The following is a 23453-nucleotide window of genomic DNA, read 5'->3' on the forward strand; positions in this document are numbered from 1 at the left end:
AATTTGCCTGACAAAGTATATCTGAGCCTGCTTTACAGACAGAACACATGGAGGGGGGAGATAAAAAGAAGAGCACTGCCATGGCTCTTGAAAGAAATAAATGGAAAGAAACAAATGGAGCTCAGGAAGTAAACTCAGTAAGAAAGCCGAAATATGAAATTCATGACATGAAATTAAAACTAAATAAGGGACAGAGGTGAAAACAAGATATCATTTCAACAAAGACAAGCAAACAAATTTTATTCTGAGGGATAATACATGACAATGAGGAACAATTACAGCTTAGTAAAAAAAAAAAAGAGAAAATAAAATGACAACAGACCAAATAAAAGCCAGAACACTACACAGATGCAGCTCCCTCTACTTGCTCAAGTTACCCACAAGGATCCACTATCTACTTTGTTCTGCAGCAGCTCCTGGAAAATGAAGGGCACCATCAGACCTGAGGAGCAACAACCCCTCCACCCAAAGAAAACAGGTAACCCAACATCCCGCCAGAGCTCGGCATGCAACCACCCAGCCACAGAAGACCGGGCACCTCCCTCCACCCCTGTTCTTCCCAGCAAAAACCACTGACAGCAGCTTTCCTCACCATGCTCATGCGCTGCGGAGCTCCAGCCGGTGCTGCGGAGGGTCACGGAGGCGGGCAGACTGGGCAAATGGAGCTGGGCACACAAAAAGCAGCAGCCAAAGGGTCAACTTCCCTGCTTACAGGGGTCCCCTGACGCTGCCTCCATTGCAAAGGGCCTGGGACTCCAAGGCACGGCCAATCCCTGACTTACAGGGCAGCCCTGGTCCGTAGGCTGAGGGAGGCTCCTTCTCTCCCATTCTGGTGTACACAGGCTGCCAGCAGAGCACAAAGGCTCCTGCACCCAGACCCTGGTTACAGGCGGGGCGACAACACCCACGGAGCCACAGAGCTCGGTTTCCCCCCCAGCAGCAGGAACGACACTCAGCAGCCAGGCAGCGGGACAGCACGGCCAAAGGCCGCGGGCGCAATCCAGGCCCCAAATGCAGGGAGGGTGCAAGCCCAATCTCACATCTATCGGCCCTGTGCCTCTGAAAGGCCAGGGCCACATACCCGCCTGACTACAGGGGGTCTTCTCTCAGAACACAGCTCACCAAACACACGGGGCACACACAGCCCTGGCTACAGGACGGTGCCCAACATCTCACCATCGCCAAGAAGCCCCACGGAGCACACAGCTCCCACCAACGCCTGAGCTACAGGCGGGCCCGCCCGGCTGCAGCACAACATCACGTCTCTGGGAGCCCAGGGAACAACCTCGACCCACCGAGCGGGGAGGTCGCTCCAGCTACAAGCAGCACCTCAACCTGCACCCTCTAACGGGACAGGGAGGGGTCATTCCCACCAACTGGCTGGCTAAAGCAGCCTCCCCAGACCTGACTACAGCGGGGCTGGGCTGCTCTGGGGACAGAGGGCTCAACAGCTTGTGACACGCACCCCGAGTACAGGGCCGTTGCATTGACTGGCCACCAGCAGGCGGCCACGCAGAGACAGGCCGAAGCCCTGGCTACAGGGTGGCCATGGCCACTGAACTATCTTGTGGCTCTCATCTGTCCTAAAAAAAAAGGGGGCGTGACAGGACACTCGCTGCGCTCATGGGACTAAGAGGGAACATCCCACTTGTGCCACGCATCAAGTCCTCCATTCCCCCCTGGGAAGTCCAAGCTAAGCTGCAGCCTTTTTTGTGGAGGCCTAACAGGAAAGTTCAATCGCACAGTCACTCCACAAACACAAACAAGGAAAGGAAGGGGAACACACACACAGATGTGACTTTCCAGAAGGGAAGGACAACGCAGCGCAGCCTACACCTGGGAATAAACCCACAACCACAAGCAACAGGAAAGAGCCTGTGACGTGACCCCAGGCTGCACGGAGGCCACAGACCTCAACGTGCCAAGAGGGTTCTGAGCTAAGGCAAAGGGCTGTGACACGCACCCCGAGTACAGGGCCATTGCATTGACTGGCCACCAGCAGGCAGCAACGCCAAAGGGCCGGGAGAAGAGGGGCAGGGAAACGGCACCTACCCTGCTTACAGGGTGGCCGTGGGGTACGGCGAGCTCCATTTCCCACTCAGGTGCGGAGAGGTGGCTCTCGCCCTCCGTACGGGGGGCCACGCTCCCCAGGCAGCCAAAGGAGCAACAAGGCAAAAGGCCAGCTACAGCAAAGACCCGAGCCCTGCTTACAGGGAGGTCGCCCAGCACAAACCCGGCCTGGTCACCCAAGGTGCCGGCAGCGCTCTACCGAAACATGACTGTGTCCCCGCTAACAGGGAGGTGCTTTTGCCCAGAGAGCCTCTCTCTTTCCCCCCCATCCACAGGCTTCCGCTTCCTCCTCTTGCTCGCTGTAGCCTTCCAGTTCCACACGCTGCTTCTTTCTTCTGCAGCAGCTCCTGGAAAATGAAGGGCACCATCAGACCTGAGGAGCAACAACCCCTCCACCCAAAGAAAACAGGTAACCCAACATCCCGCCAGAGCTCGGCATGCAACCACCCAGCCACAGAAGACCGGGCACCTCCCTCCACCCCTGTTCTTCCCAGCAAAAACCACTGACAGCAGCTTTCCTCACCATGCTCATGCGCTGCGGAGCTCCAGCCGGTGCTGCGGAGGGTCACGGAGGCGGGCAGACTGGGCAAATGGAGCTGGGCACACAAAAAGCAGCAGCCAAAGGGTCAACTTCCCTGCTTACAGGGGTCCCCTGACGCTGCCTCCATTGCAAAGGGCCTGGGACTCCAAGGCACGGCCAATCCCTGACTTACAGGGCAGCCCTGGTCCGTAGGCTGAGGGAGGCTCCTTCTCTCCCATTCTGGTGTACACAGGCTGCCAGCAGAGCACAAAGGCTCCTGCACCCAGACCCTGGTTACAGGCGGGGCGACAACACCCACGGAGCCACAGAGCTCGGTTTCCCCCCCAGCAGCAGGAACGACACTCAGCAGCCAGGCAGCGGGACAGCACGGCCAAAGGCCGCGGGCGCAATCCAGGCCCCAAATGCAGGGAGGGTGCAAGCCCAATCTCACATCTATCGGCCCTGTGCCTCTGAAAGGCCAGGGCCACATACCCGCCTGACTACAGGGGGTCTTCTCTCAGAACACAGCTCACCAAACACACGGGGCACACACAGCCCTGGCTACAGGACGGTGCCCAACATCTCACCATCGCCAAGAAGCCCCACGGAGCACACAGCTCCCACCAACGCCTGAGCTACAGGCGGGCCCGCCCGGCTGCAGCACAACATCACGTCTCTGGGAGCCCAGGGAACAACCTCGACCCACCGAGCGGGGAGGTCGCTCCAGCTACAAGCAGCACCTCAACCTGCACCCTCTAACGGGACAGGGAGGGGTCATTCCCACCAACTGGCTGGCTAAAGCAGCCTCCCCAGACCTGACTACAGCGGGGCTGGGCTGCTCTGGGGACAGAGGGCTCAACAGCTTGTGACACGCACCCCGAGTACAGGGCCGTTGCATTGACTGGCCACCAGCAGGCGGCCACGCAGAGACAGGCCGAAGCCCTGGCTACAGGGTGGCCATGGCCACTGAACTATCTTGTGGCTCTCATCTGTCCTAAAAAAAAAGGGGGCGTGACAGGACACTCGCTGCGCTCATGGGACTAAGAGGGAACATCCCACTTGTGCCACGCATCAAGTCCTCCATTCCCCCCTGGGAAGTCCAAGCTAAGCTGCAGCCTTTTTTGTGGAGGCCTAACAGGAAAGTTCAATCGCACAGTCACTCCACAAACACAAACAAGGAAAGGAAGGGGAACACACACACAGATGTGACTTTCCAGAAGGGAAGGACAACGCAGCGCAGCCTACACCTGGGAATAAACCCACAACCACAAGCAACAGGAAAGAGCCTGTGACGTGACCCCAGGCTGCACGGAGGCCACAGACCTCAACGTGCCAAGAGGGTTCTGAGCTAAGGCAAAGGGCTGTGACACGCACCCCGAGTACAGGGCCATTGCATTGACTGGCCACCAGCAGGCAGCAACGCCAAAGGGCCGGGAGAAGAGGGGCAGGGAAACGGCACCTACCCTGCTTACAGGGTGGCCGTGGGGTACGGCGAGCTCCATTTCCCACTCAGGTGCGGAGAGGTGGCTCTCGCCCTCCGTACGGGGGGCCACGCTCCCCAGGCAGCCAAAGGAGCAACAAGGCAAAAGGCCAGCTACAGCAAAGACCCGAGCCCTGCTTACAGGGAGGTCGCCCAGCACAAACCCGGCCTGGTCACCCAAGGTGCCGGCAGCGCTCTACCGAAACATGACTGTGTCCCCGCTAACAGGGAGGTGCTTTTGCCCAGAGAGCCTCTCTCTTTCCCCCCCATCCACAGGCTTCCGCTTCCTCCTCTTGCTCGCTGTAGCCTTCCAGTTCCACACGCTGCTTCTTTCTTCTGCAGCAGCTCCTGGAAAATGAAGGGCACCATCAGACCTGAGGAGCAACAACCCCTCCACCCAAAGAAAACAGGTAACCCAACATCCCGCCAGAGCTCGGCATGCAACCACCCAGCCACAGAAGACCGGGCACCTCCCTCCACCCCTGTTCTTCCCAGCAAAAACCACTGACAGCAGCTTTCCTCACCATGCTCATGCGCTGCGGAGCTCCAGCCGGTGCTGCGGAGGGTCACGGAGGCGGGCAGACTGGGCAAATGGAGCTGGGCACACAAAAAGCAGCAGCCAAAGGGTCAACTTCCCTGCTTACAGGGGTCCCCTGACGCTGCCTCCATTGCAAAGGGCCTGGGACTCCAAGGCACGGCCAATCCCTGACTTACAGGGCAGCCCTGGTCCGTAGGCTGAGGGAGGCTCCTTCTCTCCCATTCTGGTGTACACAGGCTGCCAGCAGAGCACAAAGGCTCCTGCACCCAGACCCTGGTTACAGGCGGGGCGACAACACCCACGGAGCCACAGAGCTCGGTTTCCCCCCCAGCAGCAGGAACGACACTCAGCAGCCAGGCAGCGGGACAGCACGGCCAAAGGCCGCGGGCGCAATCCAGGCCCCAAATGCAGGGAGGGTGCAAGCCCAATCTCACATCTATCGGCCCTGTGCCTCTGAAAGGCCAGGGCCACATACCCGCCTGACTACAGGGGGTCTTCTCTCAGAACACAGCTCACCAAACACACGGGGCACACACAGCCCTGGCTACAGGACGGTGCCCAACATCTCACCATCGCCAAGAAGCCCCACGGAGCACACAGCTCCCACCAACGCCTGAGCTACAGGCGGGCCCGCCCGGCTGCAGCACAACATCACGTCTCTGGGAGCCCAGGGAACAACCTCGACCCACCGAGCGGGGAGGTCGCTCCAGCTACAAGCAGCACCTCAACCTGCACCCTCTAACGGGACAGGGAGGGGTCATTCCCACCAACTGGCTGGCTAAAGCAGCCTCCCCAGACCTGACTACAGCGGGGCTGGGCTGCTCTGGGGACAGAGGGCTCAACAGCTTGTGACACGCACCCCGAGTACAGGGCCGTTGCATTGACTGGCCACCAGCAGGCAGCAACGCCAAAGGGCCGGGAGAAGAGGGGCAGGGAAACGGCACCTACCCTGCTTACAGGGTGGCCGTGGGGTACGGCGAGCTCCATTTCCCACTCAGGTGCGGAGAGGTGGCTCTCGCCCTCCGTACGGGGGGCCACGCTCCCCAGGCAGCCAAAGGAGCAACAAGGCAAAAGGCCAGCTACAGCAAAGACCCGAGCCCTGCTTACAGGGAGGTCGCCCAGCACAAACCCGGCCTGGTCACCCAAGGTGCCGGCAGCGCTCTACCGAAACATGACTGTGTCCCCGCTAACAGGGAGGTGCTTTTGCCCAGAGAGCCTCTCTCTTTCCCCCCCATCCACAGGCTTCCGCTTCCTCCTCTTGCTCGCTGTAGCCTTCCAGTTCCACACGCTGCTTCTTTCTTCTGCAGCAGCTCCTGGAAAATGAAGGGCACCATCAGACCTGAGGAGCAACAACCCCTCCACCCAAAGAAAACAGGTAACCCAACATCCCGCCAGAGCTCGGCATGCAACCACCCAGCCACAGAAGACCGGGCACCTCCCTCCACCCCTGTTCTTCCCAGCAAAAACCACTGACAGCAGCTTTCCTCACCATGCTCATGCGCTGCGGAGCTCCAGCCGGTGCTGCGGAGGGTCACGGAGGCGGGCAGACTGGGCAAATGGAGCTGGGCACACAAAAAGCAGCAGCCAAAGGGTCAACTTCCCTGCTTACAGGGGTCCCCTGACGCTGCCTCCATTGCAAAGGGCCTGGGACTCCAAGGCACGGCCAATCCCTGACTTACAGGGCAGCCCTGGTCCGTAGGCTGAGGGAGGCTCCTTCTCTCCCATTCTGGTGTACACAGGCTGCCAGCAGAGCACAAAGGCTCCTGCACCCAGACCCTGGTTACAGGCGGGGCGACAACACCCACGGAGCCACAGAGCTCGGTTTCCCCCCCAGCAGCAGGAACGACACTCAGCAGCCAGGCAGCGGGACAGCACGGCCAAAGGCCGCGGGCGCAATCCAGGCCCCAAATGCAGGGAGGGTGCAAGCCCAATCTCACATCTATCGGCCCTGTGCCTCTGAAAGGCCAGGGCCACATACCCGCCTGACTACAGGGGGTCTTCTCTCAGAACACAGCTCACCAAACACACGGGGCACACACAGCCCTGGCTACAGGACGGTGCCCAACATCTCACCATCGCCAAGAAGCCCCACGGAGCACACAGCTCCCACCAACGCCTGAGCTACAGGCGGGCCCGCCCGGCTGCAGCACAACATCACGTCTCTGGGAGCCCAGGGAACAACCTCGACCCACCGAGCGGGGAGGTCGCTCCAGCTACAAGCAGCACCTCAACCTGCACCCTCTAACGGGACAGGGAGGGGTCATTCCCACCAACTGGCTGGCTAAAGCAGCCTCCCCAGACCTGACTACAGCGGGGCTGGGCTGCTCTGGGGACAGAGGGCTCAACAGCTTGTGACACGCACCCCGAGTACAGGGCCGTTGCATTGACTGGCCACCAGCAGGCGGCCACGCAGAGACAGGCCGAAGCCCTGGCTACAGGGTGGCCATGGCCACTGAACTATCTTGTGGCTCTCATCTGTCCTAAAAAAAAAGGGGGCGTGACAGGACACTCGCTGCGCTCATGGGACTAAGAGGGAACATCCCACTTGTGCCACGCATCAAGTCCTCCATTCCCCCCTGGGAAGTCCAAGCTAAGCTGCAGCCTTTTTTGTGGAGGCCTAACAGGAAAGTTCAATCGCACAGTCACTCCACAAACACAAACAAGGAAAGGAAGGGGAACACACACACAGATGTGACTTTCCAGAAGGGAAGGACAACGCAGCGCAGCCTACACCTGGGAATAAACCCACAACCACAAGCAACAGGAAAGAGCCTGTGACGTGACCCCAGGCTGCACGGAGGCCACAGACCTCAACGTGCCAAGAGGGTTCTGAGCTAAGGCAAAGGGCTGTGACACGCACCCCGAGTACAGGGCCATTGCATTGACTGGCCACCAGCAGGCAGCAACGCCAAAGGGCCGGGAGAAGAGGGGCAGGGAAACGGCACCTACCCTGCTTACAGGGTGGCCGTGGGGTACGGCGAGCTCCATTTCCCACTCAGGTGCGGAGAGGTGGCTCTCGCCCTCCGTACGGGGGGCCACGCTCCCCAGGCAGCCAAAGGAGCAACAAGGCAAAAGGCCAGCTACAGCAAAGACCCGAGCCCTGCTTACAGGGAGGTCGCCCAGCACAAACCCGGCCTGGTCACCCAAGGTGCCGGCAGCGCTCTACCGAAACATGACTGTGTCCCCGCTAACAGGGAGGTGCTTTTGCCCAGAGAGCCTCTCTCTTTCCCCCCCATCCACAGGCTTCCGCTTCCTCCTCTTGCTCGCTGTAGCCTTCCAGTTCCACACGCTGCTTCTTTCTTCTGCAGCAGCTCCTGGAAAATGAAGGGCACCATCAGACCTGAGGAGCAACAACCCCTCCACCCAAAGAAAACAGGTAACCCAACATCCCGCCAGAGCTCGGCATGCAACCACCCAGCCACAGAAGACCGGGCACCTCCCTCCACCCCTGTTCTTCCCAGCAAAAACCACTGACAGCAGCTTTCCTCACCATGCTCATGCGCTGCGGAGCTCCAGCCGGTGCTGCGGAGGGTCACGGAGGCGGGCAGACTGGGCAAATGGAGCTGGGCACACAAAAAGCAGCAGCCAAAGGGTCAACTTCCCTGCTTACAGGGGTCCCCTGACGCTGCCTCCATTGCAAAGGGCCTGGGACTCCAAGGCACGGCCAATCCCTGACTTACAGGGCAGCCCTGGTCCGTAGGCTGAGGGAGGCTCCTTCTCTCCCATTCTGGTGTACACAGGCTGCCAGCAGAGCACAAAGGCTCCTGCACCCAGACCCTGGTTACAGGCGGGGCGACAACACCCACGGAGCCACAGAGCTCGGTTTCCCCCCCAGCAGCAGGAACGACACTCAGCAGCCAGGCAGCGGGACAGCACGGCCAAAGGCCGCGGGCGCAATCCAGGCCCCAAATGCAGGGAGGGTGCAAGCCCAATCTCACATCTATCGGCCCTGTGCCTCTGAAAGGCCAGGGCCACATACCCGCCTGACTACAGGGGGTCTTCTCTCAGAACACAGCTCACCAAACACACGGGGCACACACAGCCCTGGCTACAGGACGGTGCCCAACATCTCACCATCGCCAAGAAGCCCCACGGAGCACACAGCTCCCACCAACGCCTGAGCTACAGGCGGGCCCGCCCGGCTGCAGCACAACATCACGTCTCTGGGAGCCCAGGGAACAACCTCGACCCACCGAGCGGGGAGGTCGCTCCAGCTACAAGCAGCACCTCAACCTGCACCCTCTAACGGGACAGGGAGGGGTCATTCCCACCAACTGGCTGGCTAAAGCAGCCTCCCCAGACCTGACTACAGCGGGGCTGGGCTGCTCTGGGGACAGAGGGCTCAACAGCTTGTGACACGCACCCCGAGTACAGGGCCGTTGCATTGACTGGCCACCAGCAGGCAGCAACGCCAAAGGGCCGGGAGAAGAGGGGCAGGGAAACGGCACCTACCCTGCTTACAGGGTGGCCGTGGGGTACGGCGAGCTCCATTTCCCACTCAGGTGCGGAGAGGTGGCTCTCGCCCTCCGTACGGGGGGCCACGCTCCCCAGGCAGCCAAAGGAGCAACAAGGCAAAAGGCCAGCTACAGCAAAGACCCGAGCCCTGCTTACAGGGAGGTCGCCCAGCACAAACCCGGCCTGGTCACCCAAGGTGCCGGCAGCGCTCTACCGAAACATGACTGTGTCCCCGCTAACAGGGAGGTGCTTTTGCCCAGAGAGCCTCTCTCTTTCCCCCCCATCCACAGGCTTCCGCTTCCTCCTCTTGCTCGCTGTAGCCTTCCAGTTCCACACGCTGCTTCTTTCTTCTGCAGCAGCTCCTGGAAAATGAAGGGCACCATCAGACCTGAGGAGCAACAACCCCTCCACCCAAAGAAAACAGGTAACCCAACATCCCGCCAGAGCTCGGCATGCAACCACCCAGCCACAGAAGACCGGGCACCTCCCTCCACCCCTGTTCTTCCCAGCAAAAACCACTGACAGCAGCTTTCCTCACCATGCTCATGCGCTGCGGAGCTCCAGCCGGTGCTGCGGAGGGTCACGGAGGCGGGCAGACTGGGCAAATGGAGCTGGGCACACAAAAAGCAGCAGCCAAAGGGTCAACTTCCCTGCTTACAGGGGTCCCCTGACGCTGCCTCCATTGCAAAGGGCCTGGGACTCCAAGGCACGGCCAATCCCTGACTTACAGGGCAGCCCTGGTCCGTAGGCTGAGGGAGGCTCCTTCTCTCCCATTCTGGTGTACACAGGCTGCCAGCAGAGCACAAAGGCTCCTGCACCCAGACCCTGGTTACAGGCGGGGCGACAACACCCACGGAGCCACAGAGCTCGGTTTCCCCCCCAGCAGCAGGAACGACACTCAGCAGCCAGGCAGCGGGACAGCACGGCCAAAGGCCGCGGGCGCAATCCAGGCCCCAAATGCAGGGAGGGTGCAAGCCCAATCTCACATCTATCGGCCCTGTGCCTCTGAAAGGCCAGGGCCACATACCCGCCTGACTACAGGGGGTCTTCTCTCAGAACACAGCTCACCAAACACACGGGGCACACACAGCCCTGGCTACAGGACGGTGCCCAACATCTCACCATCGCCAAGAAGCCCCACGGAGCACACAGCTCCCACCAACGCCTGAGCTACAGGCGGGCCCGCCCGGCTGCAGCACAACATCACGTCTCTGGGAGCCCAGGGAACAACCTCGACCCACCGAGCGGGGAGGTCGCTCCAGCTACAAGCAGCACCTCAACCTGCACCCTCTAACGGGACAGGGAGGGGTCATTCCCACCAACTGGCTGGCTAAAGCAGCCTCCCCAGACCTGACTACAGCGGGGCTGGGCTGCTCTGGGGACAGAGGGCTCAACAGCTTGTGACACGCACCCCGAGTACAGGGCCGTTGCATTGACTGGCCACCAGCAGGCGGCCACGCAGAGACAGGCCGAAGCCCTGGCTACAGGGTGGCCATGGCCACTGAACTATCTTGTGGCTCTCATCTGTCCTAAAAAAAAAGGGGGCGTGACAGGACACTCGCTGCGCTCATGGGACTAAGAGGGAACATCCCACTTGTGCCACGCATCAAGTCCTCCATTCCCCCCTGGGAAGTCCAAGCTAAGCTGCAGCCTTTTTTGTGGAGGCCTAACAGGAAAGTTCAATCGCACAGTCACTCCACAAACACAAACAAGGAAAGGAAGGGGAACACACACACAGATGTGACTTTCCAGAAGGGAAGGACAACGCAGCGCAGCCTACACCTGGGAATAAACCCACAACCACAAGCAACAGGAAAGAGCCTGTGACGTGACCCCAGGCTGCACGGAGGCCACAGACCTCAACGTGCCAAGAGGGTTCTGAGCTAAGGCAAAGGGCTGTGACACGCACCCCGAGTACAGGGCCATTGCATTGACTGGCCACCAGCAGGCAGCAACGCCAAAGGGCCGGGAGAAGAGGGGCAGGGAAACGGCACCTACCCTGCTTACAGGGTGGCCGTGGGGTACGGCGAGCTCCATTTCCCACTCAGGTGCGGAGAGGTGGCTCTCGCCCTCCGTACGGGGGGCCACGCTCCCCAGGCAGCCAAAGGAGCAACAAGGCAAAAGGCCAGCTACAGCAAAGACCCGAGCCCTGCTTACAGGGAGGTCGCCCAGCACAAACCCGGCCTGGTCACCCAAGGTGCCGGCAGCGCTCTACCGAAACATGACTGTGTCCCCGCTAACAGGGAGGTGCTTTTGCCCAGAGAGCCTCTCTCTTTCCCCCCCATCCACAGGCTTCCGCTTCCTCCTCTTGCTCGCTGTAGCCTTCCAGTTCCACACGCTGCTTCTTTCTTCTGCAGCAGCTCCTGGAAAATGAAGGGCACCATCAGACCTGAGGAGCAACAACCCCTCCACCCAAAGAAAACAGGTAACCCAACATCCCGCCAGAGCTCGGCATGCAACCACCCAGCCACAGAAGACCGGGCACCTCCCTCCACCCCTGTTCTTCCCAGCAAAAACCACTGACAGCAGCTTTCCTCACCATGCTCATGCGCTGCGGAGCTCCAGCCGGTGCTGCGGAGGGTCACGGAGGCGGGCAGACTGGGCAAATGGAGCTGGGCACACAAAAAGCAGCAGCCAAAGGGTCAACTTCCCTGCTTACAGGGGTCCCCTGACGCTGCCTCCATTGCAAAGGGCCTGGGACTCCAAGGCACGGCCAATCCCTGACTTACAGGGCAGCCCTGGTCCGTAGGCTGAGGGAGGCTCCTTCTCTCCCATTCTGGTGTACACAGGCTGCCAGCAGAGCACAAAGGCTCCTGCACCCAGACCCTGGTTACAGGCGGGGCGACAACACCCACGGAGCCACAGAGCTCGGTTTCCCCCCCAGCAGCAGGAACGACACTCAGCAGCCAGGCAGCGGGACAGCACGGCCAAAGGCCGCGGGCGCAATCCAGGCCCCAAATGCAGGGAGGGTGCAAGCCCAATCTCACATCTATCGGCCCTGTGCCTCTGAAAGGCCAGGGCCACATACCCGCCTGACTACAGGGGGTCTTCTCTCAGAACACAGCTCACCAAACACACGGGGCACACACAGCCCTGGCTACAGGACGGTGCCCAACATCTCACCATCGCCAAGAAGCCCCACGGAGCACACAGCTCCCACCAACGCCTGAGCTACAGGCGGGCCCGCCCGGCTGCAGCACAACATCACGTCTCTGGGAGCCCAGGGAACAACCTCGACCCACCGAGCGGGGAGGTCGCTCCAGCTACAAGCAGCACCTCAACCTGCACCCTCTAACGGGACAGGGAGGGGTCATTCCCACCAACTGGCTGGCTAAAGCAGCCTCCCCAGACCTGACTACAGCGGGGCTGGGCTGCTCTGGGGACAGAGGGCTCAACAGCTTGTGACACGCACCCCGAGTACAGGGCCGTTGCATTGACTGGCCACCAGCAGGCAGCAACGCCAAAGGGCCGGGAGAAGAGGGGCAGGGAAACGGCACCTACCCTGCTTACAGGGTGGCCGTGGGGTACGGCGAGCTCCATTTCCCACTCAGGTGCGGAGAGGTGGCTCTCGCCCTCCGTACGGGGGGCCACGCTCCCCAGGCAGCCAAAGGAGCAACAAGGCAAAAGGCCAGCTACAGCAAAGACCCGAGCCCTGCTTACAGGGAGGTCGCCCAGCACAAACCCGGCCTGGTCACCCAAGGTGCCGGCAGCGCTCTACCGAAACATGACTGTGTCCCCGCTAACAGGGAGGTGCTTTTGCCCAGAGAGCCTCTCTCTTTCCCCCCCATCCACAGGCTTCCGCTTCCTCCTCTTGCTCGCTGTAGCCTTCCAGTTCCACACGCTGCTTCTTTCTTCTGCAGCAGCTCCTGGAAAATGAAGGGCACCATCAGACCTGAGGAGCAACAACCCCTCCACCCAAAGAAAACAGGTAACCCAACATCCCGCCAGAGCTCGGCATGCAACCACCCAGCCACAGAAGACCGGGCACCTCCCTCCACCCCTGTTCTTCCCAGCAAAAACCACTGACAGCAGCTTTCCTCACCATGCTCATGCGCTGCGGAGCTCCAGCCGGTGCTGCGGAGGGTCACGGAGGCGGGCAGACTGGGCAAATGGAGCTGGGCACACAAAAAGCAGCAGCCAAAGGGTCAACTTCCCTGCTTACAGGGGTCCCCTGACGCTGCCTCCATTGCAAAGGGCCTGGGACTCCAAGGCACGGCCAATCCCTGACTTACAGGGCAGCCCTGGTCCGTAGGCTGAGGGAGGCTCCTTCTCTCCCATTCTGGTGTACACAGGCTGCCAGCAGAGCACAAAGGCTCCTGCACCCAGACCCTGGTTACAGGCGGGGCGACAACACCCACGGAGCCACAGAGCTCGGTTTCCCCCCCAGCAGCAGGAACGACACTCAGCAGCCAGGCAGCGGGACAGCACGGCCAAAGGCCGCGGGCGCAATCCAGGCCCCAAATGCAGGGAGGGTGCAAGCCCAATCTCACATCTATCGGCCCTGTGCCTCTGAAAGGCCAGGGCCACATACCCGCCTGACTACAGGGGGTCTTCTCTCAGAACACAGCTCACCAAACACACGGGGCACACACAGCCCTGGCTACAGGACGGTGCCCAACATCTCACCATCGCCAAGAAGCCCCACGGAGCACACAGCTCCCACCAACGCCTGAGCTACAGGCGGGCCCGCCCGGCTGCAGCACAACATCACGTCTCTGGGAGCCCAGGGAACAACCTCGACCCACCGAGCGGGGAGGTCGCTCCAGCTACAAGCAGCACCTCAACCTGCACCCTCTAACGGGACAGGGAGGGGTCATTCCCACCAACTGGCTGGCTAAAGCAGCCTCCCCAGACCTGACTACAGCGGGGCTGGGCTGCTCTGGGGACAGAGGGCTCAACAGCTTGTGACACGCACCCCGAGTACAGGGCCGTTGCATTGACTGGCCACCAGCAGGCAGCAACGCCAAAGGGCCGGGAGAAGAGGGGCAGGGAAACGGCACCTACCCTGCTTACAGGGTGGCCGTGGGGTACGGCGAGCTCCATTTCCCACTCAGGTGCGGAGAGGTGGCTCTCGCCCTCCGTACGGGGGGCCACGCTCCCCAGGCAGCCAAAGGAGCAACAAGGCAAAAGGCCAGCTACAGCAAAGACCCGAGCCCTGCTTACAGGGAGGTCGCCCAGCACAAACCCGGCCTGGTCACCCAAGGTGCCGGCAGCGCTCTACCGAAACATGACTGTGTCCCCGCTAACAGGGAGGTGCTTTTGCCCAGAGAGCCTCTCTCTTTCCCCCCCATCCACAGGCTTCCGCTTCCTCCTCTTGCTCGCTGTAGCCTTCCAGTTCCACACGCTGCTTCTTTCTTCTGCAGCAGCTCCTGGAAAATGAAGGGCACCATCAGACCTGAGGAGCAACAACCCCTCCACCCAAAGAAAACAGGTAACCCAACATCCCGCCAGAGCTCGGCATGCAACCACCCAGCCACAGAAGACCGGGCACCTCCCTCCACCCCTGTTCTTCCCAGCAAAAACCACTGACAGCAGCTTTCCTCACCATGCTCATGCGCTGCGGAGCTCCAGCCGGTGCTGCGGAGGGTCACGGAGGCGGGCAGACTGGGCAAATGGAGCTGGGCACACAAAAAGCAGCAGCCAAAGGGTCAACTTCCCTGCTTACAGGGGTCCCCTGACGCTGCCTCCATTGCAAAGGGCCTGGGACTCCAAGGCACGGCCAATCCCTGACTTACAGGGCAGCCCTGGTCCGTAGGCTGAGGGAGGCTCCTTCTCTCCCATTCTGGTGTACACAGGCTGCCAGCAGAGCACAAAGGCTCCTGCACCCAGACCCTGGTTACAGGCGGGGCGACAACACCCACGGAGCCACAGAGCTCGGTTTCCCCCCCAGCAGCAGGAACGACACTCAGCAGCCAGGCAGCGGGACAGCACGGCCAAAGGCCGCGGGCGCAATCCAGGCCCCAAATGCAGGGAGGGTGCAAGCCCAATCTCACATCTATCGGCCCTGTGCCTCTGAAAGGCCAGGGCCACATACCCGCCTGACTACAGGGGGTCTTCTCTCAGAACACAGCTCACCAAACACACGGGGCACACACAGCCCTGGCTACAGGACGGTGCCCAACATCTCACCATCGCCAAGAAGCCCCACGGAGCACACAGCTCCCACCAACGCCTGAGCTACAGGCGGGCCCGCCCGGCTGCAGCACAACATCACGTCTCTGGGAGCCCAGGGAACAACCTCGACCCACCGAGCGGGGAGGTCGCTCCAGCTACAAGCAGCACCTCAACCTGCACCCTCTAACGGGACAGGGAGGGGTCATTCCCACCAACTGGCTGGCTAAAGCAGCCTCCCCAGACCTGACTACAGCGGGGCTGGGCTGCTCTGGGGACAGAGGGCTCAACAGCTTGTGACACGCACCCCGAGTACAGGGCCGTTGCATTGACTGGCCACCAGCAGGCGGCCACGCAGAGACAGGCCGAAGCCCTGGCTACAGGGTGGCCATGGCCACTGAACTATCTTGTGGCTCTCATCTGTCCTAAAAAAAAGGGGGCGTGACAGGACACTCGCTGCGCTCATGGGACTAAGAGGGAACATCCCACTTGTGCCACGCATCAAGTCCTCCATTCCCCCCTGGGAAGTCCAAGCTAAGCTGCAGCCTTTTTTGTGGAGGCCTAACAGGAAAGTTCAATTGCACAGTCACTCCACAAACACAAACAAGGAAAGGAAGGGGAACACACACACAGATGTGACTTTCCAGAAGGGAAGGACAACGCAGCGCAGCCTACACCTGGGAATAAACCCACAACCACAAGCAACAGGAAAGAGCCTGTGACGTGACCCCAGGCTGCACGGAGGCCACAGACCTCAACGTGCCAAGAGGGTTCTGAGCTAAGGCAAAGGGCTGTGACACGCACCCCGAGTACAGGGCCGTTGCATTGACTGGCCACCAGCAGGCAGCAACGCCAAGGGGCCGGGAGAAGAGGGGCAGGGAAACGGCACCTACCCTGCTTACAGGGTGGCCGTGGGGTACGGCGAGCTCCATTTCCCACTCAGGTGCGGAGAGGTGGCTCTCGCCCTCCGTACGGGGGGCCACGCTCCCCAGGCAGCCAAAGGAGCAACAAGGCAAAAGGCCAGCTACAGCAAAGACCCGAGCCCTGCTTACAGGGAGGTCGCCCAGCACAAACCCGGCCTGGTCACCCAAGGTGCCGGCAGCGCTCTACCGAAACATGACTGTGTCCCCGCTAACAGGGAGGTGCTTTTGCCCAGAGAGCCTCTCTCTTTCCCCCCCATCCACAGGCTTCCGCTTCCTCCTCTTGCTCGCTGTAGCCTTCCAGTTCCACACGCTGCTTCTTTCTTCTGCAGCAGCTCCTGGAAAATGAAGGGCACCATCAGACCTGAGGAGCAACAACCCCTCCACCCAAAGAAAACAGGTAACCCAACATCCCGCCAGAGCTCGGCATGCAACCACCCAGCCACAGAAGACCGGGCACCTCCCTCCACCCCTGTTCTTCCCAGCAAAAACCACTGACAGCAGCTTTCCTCACCATGCTCATGCGCTGCGGAGCTCCAGCCGGTGCTGCGGAGGGTCACGGAGGCGGGCAGACTGGGCAAATGGAGCTGGGCACACAAAGCAGCAGCCAAAGGGTCAACTTCCCTGCTTACAGGGGTCCCCTGACGCTGCCTCCATTGCAAAGGGCCTGGGACTCCAAGGCACGGCCAATCCCTGACTTACAGGGCAGCCCTGGTCCGTAGGCTGAGGGAGGCTCCTTCTCTCCCATTCTGGTGTACACAGGCTGCCAGCAGAGCACAAAGGCTCCTGCACCCAGACCCTGGTTACAGGCGGGGCGACAACACCCACGGAGCCACAGAGCTCGGTTTCCCCCCCAGCAGCAGGAACGACACTCAGCAGCCAGGCAGCGGGACAGCACGGCCAAAGGCCGCGGGCGCAATCCAGGCCCCAAATGCAGGGAGGGTGCAAGCCCAATCTCACATCTATCGGCCCTGTGCCTCTGAAAGGCCAGGGCCACATACCCGCCTGACTACAGGGGGTCTTCTCTCAGAACACAGCTCACCAAACACACGGGGCACACACAGCCCTGGCTACAGGACGGTGCCCAACATCTCACCATCGCCAAGAAGCCCCACGGAGCACACAGCTCCCACCAACGCCTGAGCTACAGGCGGGCCCGCCCGGCTGCAGCACAACATCACGTCTCTGGGAGCCCAGGGAACAACCTCGACCCACCGAGCGGGGAGGTCGCTCCAGCTACAAGCAGCACCTCAACCTGCACCCTCTAACGGGACAGGGAGGGGTCATTCCCACCAACTGGCTGGCTAAAGCAGCCTCCCCAGACCTGACTACAGCGGGGCTGGGCTGCTCTGGGGACAGAGGGCTCAACAGCTTGTGACACGCACCCCGAGTACAGGGCCGTTGCATTGACTGGCCACCAGCAGGCAGCAACGCCAAAGGGCCGGGAGAAGAGGGGCAGGGAAACGGCACCTACCCTGCTTACAGGGTGGCCGTGGGGTACGGCGAGCTCCATTTCCCACTCAGGTGCGGAGAGGTGGCTCTCGCCCTCCGTACGGGGGGCCACGCTCCCCAGGCAGCCAAAGGAGCAACAAGGCAAAAGGCCAGCTACAGCAAAGACCCGAGCCCTGCTTACAGGGAGGTCGCCCAGCACAAACCCGGCCTGGTCACCCAAGGTGCCGGCAGCGCTCTACCGAAACATGACTGTGTCCCCGCTAACAGGGAGGTGCTTTTGCCCAGAGAGCCTCTCTCTTTCCCCCCCATCCACAGGCTTCCGCTTCCTCCTCTTGCTCGCTGTAGCCTTCCAGTTCCACACGCTGCTTCTTTCTTCTGCAGCAGCTCCTGGAAAATGAAGGGCACCATCAGACCTGAGGAGCAACAACCCCTCCACCCAAAGAAAACAGGTAACCCAACATCCCGCCAGAGCTCGGCATGCAACCACCCAGCCACAGAAGACCGGGCACCTCCCTCCACCCCTGTTCTTCCCAGCAAAAACCACTGACAGCAGCTTTCCTCACCATGCTCATGCGCTGCGGAGCTCCAGCCGGTGCTGCGGAGGGTCACGGAGGCGGGCAGACTGGGCAAATGGAGCTGGGCACACAAAAAGCAGCAGCCAAAGGGTCAACTTCCCTGCTTACAGGGGTCCCCTGACGCTGCCTCCATTGCAAAGGGCCTGGGACTCCAAGGCACGGCCAATCCCTGACTTACAGGGCAGCCCTGGTCCGTAGGCTGAGGGAGGCTCCTTCTCTCCCATTCTGGTGTACACAGGCTGCCAGCAGAGCACAAAGGCTCCTGCACCCAGACCCTGGTTACAGGCGGGGCGACAACACCCACGGAGCCACAGAGCTCGGTTTCCCCCCCAGCAGCAGGAACGACACTCAGCAGCCAGGCAGCGGGACAGCACGGCCAAAGGCCGCGGGCGCAATCCAGGCCCCAAATGCAGGGAGGGTGCAAGCCCAATCTCACATCTATCGGCCCTGTGCCTCTGAAAGGCCAGGGCCACATACCCGCCTGACTACAGGGGGTCTTCTCTCAGAACACAGCTCACCAAACACACGGGGCACACACAGCCCTGGCTACAGGACGGTGCCCAACATCTCACCATCGCCAAGAAGCCCCACGGAGCACACAGCTCCCACCAACGCCTGAGCTACAGGCGGGCCCACCCGGCTGCAGCACAACATCACGTCTCTGGGAGCCCAGGGAACAACCTCGACCCACCGAGCGGGGAGGTCGCTCCAGCTACAAGCAGCACCTCAACCTGCACCCTCTAACGGGACAGGGAGGGGTCATTCCCACCAACTGGCTGGCTAAAGCAGCCTCCCCAGACCTGACTACAGCGGGGCTGGGCTGCTCTGGGGACAGAGGGCTCAACAGCTTGTGACACGCACCCCGAGTACAGGGCCGTTGCATTGACTGGCCACCAGCAGGCGGCCACGCAGAGACAGGCCGAAGCCCTGGCTACAGGGTGGCCATGGCCACTGAACTATCTTGTGGCTCTCATCTGTCCTAAAAAAAAGGGGGCGTGACAGGACACTCGCTGCGCTCATGGGACTAAGAGGGAACATCCCACTTGTGCCACGCATCAAGTCCTCCATTCCCCCCTGGGAAGTCCAAGCTAAGCTGCAGCCTTTTTTGTGGAGGCCTAACAGGAAAGTTCAATTGCACAGTCACTCCACAAACACAAACAAGGAAAGGAAGGGGAACACACACACAGATGTGACTTTCCAGAAGGGAAGGACAACGCAGCGCAGCCTACACCTGGGAATAAACCCACAACCACAAGCAACAGGAAAGAGCCTGTGACGTGACCCCAGGCTGCACGGAGGCCACAGACCTCAACGTGCCAAGAGGGTTCTGAGCTAAGGCAAAGGGCTGTGACACGCACCCCGAGTACAGGGCCGTTGCATTGACTGGCCACCAGCAGGCAGCAACGCCAAGGGGCCGGGAGAAGAGGGGCAGGGAAACGGCACCTACCCTGCTTACAGGGTGGCCGTGGGGTACGGCGAGCTCCATTTCCCACTCAGGTGCGGAGAGGTGGCTCTCGCCCTCCGTACGGGGGGCCACGCTCCCCAGGCAGCCAAAGGAGCAACAAGGCAAAAGGCCAGCTACAGCAAAGACCCGAGCCCTGCTTACAGGGAGGTCGCCCAGCACAAACCCGGCCTGGTCACCCAAGGTGCCGGCAGCGCTCTACCGAAACATGACTGTGTCCCCGCTAACAGGGAGGTGCTTTTGCCCAGAGAGCCTCTCTCTTTCCCCCCCATCCACAGGCTTCCGCTTCCTCCTCTTGCTCGCTGTAGCCTTCCAGTTCCACACGCTGCTTCTTTCTTCTGCAGCAGCTCCTGGAAAATGAAGGGCACCATCAGACCTGAGGAGCAACAACCCCTCCACCCAAAGAAAACAGGTAACCCAACATCCCGCCAGAGCTCGGCATGCAACCACCCAGCCACAGAAGACCGGGCACCTCCCTCCACCCCTGTTCTTCCCAGCAAAAACCACTGACAGCAGCTTTCCTCACCATGCTCATGCGCTGCGGAGCTCCAGCCGGTGCTGCGGAGGGTCACGGAGGCGGGCAGACTGGGCAAATGGAGCTGGACACACAGGAAGCAGCAGCCAGAGGGTCAGCTTCCCTTCTTACAAGGGACCGCTAATGCTGCTTTATTTTCAAGCAGTGTGGCTCTCATTAGAGAAATATTGCCATGTACGTAGTCATTATGGTGAACCATCGTGCCAGCTTGGCTCTTCTGAAATGTGACTGTGCCCACGGTGACCGGGCTGTGTCTTTGCCCAGGGTTTCTTTAGCCACCCCTTCAAATCAGCCCTTTCTTCTTGCTCATTTGACATTCTGTCTACTTTTTTTTTCATTTGTTTGTTTATTTTTTTTCCTACTCAACTCCAAACATCTACTGCCATGTACTGCCTTAAAGTAACAAACTGAATTTCTCAGTAAAAGTTTATATTTTGTCTAGGCATCCTTCCTTTGTCTAATATATATTATTTTCTTCATATTAACCTTTTCAAACGCTAGTATATTACTCTAGTGCTTCCTCCTTTTGATCGTCAGTGCCTCACTCCATTTGTGCTCCTTCAATTCCCACCACCCTTTTCTCTTTCCTGAGAAGCTGTGATACAATTCCTAGAAGTCATGACAACAGTAGCAAGATTTTTTTACTTTATTATTGTTGCTTGTCGTTGTCTCGTAACACCTTCGTTTGCGAGGAAGCTTGCCCCCGGCTCCGGTCCGCCTCCCGCCCCCGGTTCGGGTCACACCCGGCAACCGACCCCCGCCCTCGGCCCGGCCCCCGGCTCGCTGCCCGCGCGGTCCCGCTCCCGGCCCGTCCTGCCCCCGCCCAGCTCCGCTCAGCGCCCACCTTCGGCGGTTCCCCACCATCGGAGCCTCCACAGGGACCGTCCAGCCTCTGCCTCTGCCCAGCTCCCCCTCACCTCAGTCCGCGGACACCGCTTGCCACCTTCCTCTCAGAGCACGCAGATGCTTCTCACACGCTGTGAAACACACCTGTTGCGCCTGAGTGCCTTATATAGGTGTCCCTGCCGCCCGCCAGCCAATAGGAGCCCAGAACGTCGCTTTCGTTTCCCGCCGTTTTTGCTTCCCGCCGCTTTTGCTTCCCGCCTCACCGTTCGCGCCCTTTATCGCTGAAGGCGGCCAGAGCGGGGTCACCTGAAGGTCACAGCTGGGGTCACCTGAGGGGCACGGGCTCCTCTCAGGTACTGCCGCCCGTCCCCTCAGGGCAGAGCCACCTCACAGGTGGTTCCACCAGCCACAGCTCTCTGGCAGAGCTGCACATGGGGCACTCATTTCTTCAGTTTCAATGTTTGTTTGTTTAACAGTCACATAAACATTATGTGTTCATCCACAAACGTAATTTAAAAAATATATATATTTTTAATGAATTCTTCACAGAGACACCTCATGTCTCTGCCCCTGATACGTAACCCAGGCAAATGGACCACCATAGAGAAAGTTACTCAGTGCCTGAGGGAAGTAGCTGTGGTAGATACAGTGTATAGCATGAGTGTCCAACACTTCGGTTTGCCTGGGCTGCATTGAGTGAAGAGGAATTGTCTTGGGTCACATACATGTAGGTTGCTCCGAAAGTAATACCTCATATTTCATTTCATGGAAGCTGCAAAAGATAAAATTAGCATAGTAACTATGTTTGATAGAGCAAATTCTCAGCGATTCTCAGAATGCTGTTTTTCAACACGGTCACCAGCATTAGCTACACACTTATGCCAGCAATGGACAAGAATTTGCACACCATGCTCTTCAAAATCTGCACCAGTGCACATGACCCCATCACTGTCACCACTGCTGACATGGGCTACACACCACCTCTCTGTACTCACATCCACTGTTTGGTATCCATACACGTTCAGCAAGCATTGGTGAAAGCTATTTTTTTCTGCACAGAGGGATTCAGTGACGCAGCTTTACTTCAAATATACTTCCGTGTTAGGCACCATTTTGTCAGACTGCCCCTCTGCTGCCATCTGTCACACAACAACACATAACGGAATATTGGTGGAAGGTTCAACCTCTGCTGCCATACCACCACCATTGGCCTGTGACATTGTGGGCCAACGTAATGACATAGGAGGCATTACTTGAGGAGCAGCCCTGTGATATTTACAGAAAATTAAACTGAGACTTTTGTGGACTTTAAATATTACTGTTCTAAAATTAGTAAGGGTTCTGAGCATACCCTCCTGTGGTTCAAAAGTCTTCTTTTGTTATTTGTTGTAAAATAAACTTCAGGGAAATATCTGTAAAACACCACTTTTGGATGGATTTTTATCTTGAGCAGGATTTGTGCTTATGACTTGTCTTAAATAAGTTGTATTGTAGACACTGCCCTGAGTGTTTTCATCATCCATGTCCCCAGTCAGAAAGAGGCATTTTCATCAAGGCTGATTGTTGACCCCTGATGACATTTGTGACTACCACGTGCAATCTGTCAGAAACTGGAAGTTGTCTGTGGTATTTCAGGCACTGCAATGATTGTCCCTTTTTAGAGTGCAGTTCTTGTCTCCAAAGGATGTGTTTCTTCTTCTTTGAAATTGAACTCACTTTATTAATCTAACTCATCTCCTCCTACCCCATCTTTTCTCAGCTTCACTGTCTCCTAGCTTGCTATTTACAGAGGGCTGAATTCCACCTGTACTTTCTTGAAGCAGTGACACTGATTTTGATTGAAAGGCATCTGATCACACCAGCAGTTTTGGGTTCTTTGCTGCTGCTTTGCCACTCTTCATTCTATTGCTATTCCTCTGTATTTTGAAGTATAATTCGCTCAATGATATTATTTCTATTAATGCAAATTCATTTCAAGAAGATATATGTTTAATTGCATGTTGCCTAGAAGCTGAAAAAAGGTGAATCAGAAACTATCAAGCAAAGCTGGTGATTTCATTATTTGTCCATCTTGCAAGTGTGTCCCATCAGCCAGCATGGAAAGGATACTGCCAATATGATGGTCCAGCCTAGCAAAAACAAACAAACAAACAACAACAACAACAACAACAAAAACTGTGTAATCTATCTATGTGTTGGAGGTACAATAGGCCATAGTCTAGGCAACATAGTTACATGATTTCTGCTTATTAGAAGGCAACTTTTCAACATTTTCTTGAGAAACATCCACAACACTGAGAGGGCTAAAACCCTTCTGAAAAGAACCATGGTGTAATGCCACTAACAGCTTATGTGGTTCAATCAAATATGCTGCAGGAAGCTGGTTAGGTCATCCTGCTTTAGCCAAGCACAACAGGTGCAGTCAGCAGCAGTGCTGCAGGTCAGGGGCATTGCCTTTGCACGTTTGCATTATCTTTATGTCCAAATAC

The 23453-nt window shown here is 58.9% G+C and overlaps 2 long non-coding RNA genes across 3 annotated transcripts in view; both read right to left on the minus strand.

The window, feature by feature from the left end:
* Positions 1-213: 213 nt before the first annotated feature.
* Positions 214-16701, minus strand: LOC107053262. Its single transcript, XR_001466362.3, has 11 exons — positions 16609-16701; positions 14609-16432; positions 13106-14432; positions 11603-12929; positions 9602-11426; positions 8099-9425; positions 6098-7922; positions 4595-5921; positions 2594-4418; positions 593-2417; positions 214-416 (listed from the first exon to the last, which is right to left on the minus strand). It is a non-coding gene; the product is annotated as an uncharacterized LOC107053262 (long non-coding RNA).
* Positions 16702-17367: 666 nt separating this feature from the next.
* The window catches only part of LOC101751736, a 129834-nt gene continuing 123748 nt past the window's right edge, over positions 17368-23453 (minus strand). The window contains exons 3-6 of one of the 2 annotated variants that reach the window (XR_001466354.4): positions 20963-21736; positions 20110-20182; positions 18110-19933; positions 17368-17933 (exon numbers count right to left, since the gene is read on the minus strand). This is a non-coding gene — a long non-coding RNA (uncharacterized LOC101751736). The remainder of the gene's footprint in view (positions 17934-18109; positions 19934-20109; positions 20183-20962; positions 21737-23453) is intronic. The other variant, XR_006939224.1, reaches the window with a different exon arrangement.

Source organism: Gallus gallus, chromosome 4 (genome assembly GCF_016699485.2).
Source record: "Gallus gallus isolate bGalGal1 chromosome 4, bGalGal1.mat.broiler.GRCg7b, whole genome shotgun sequence".
Classification (NCBI taxonomy): Eukaryota; Metazoa; Chordata; class Aves; order Galliformes; family Phasianidae; genus Gallus; species Gallus gallus.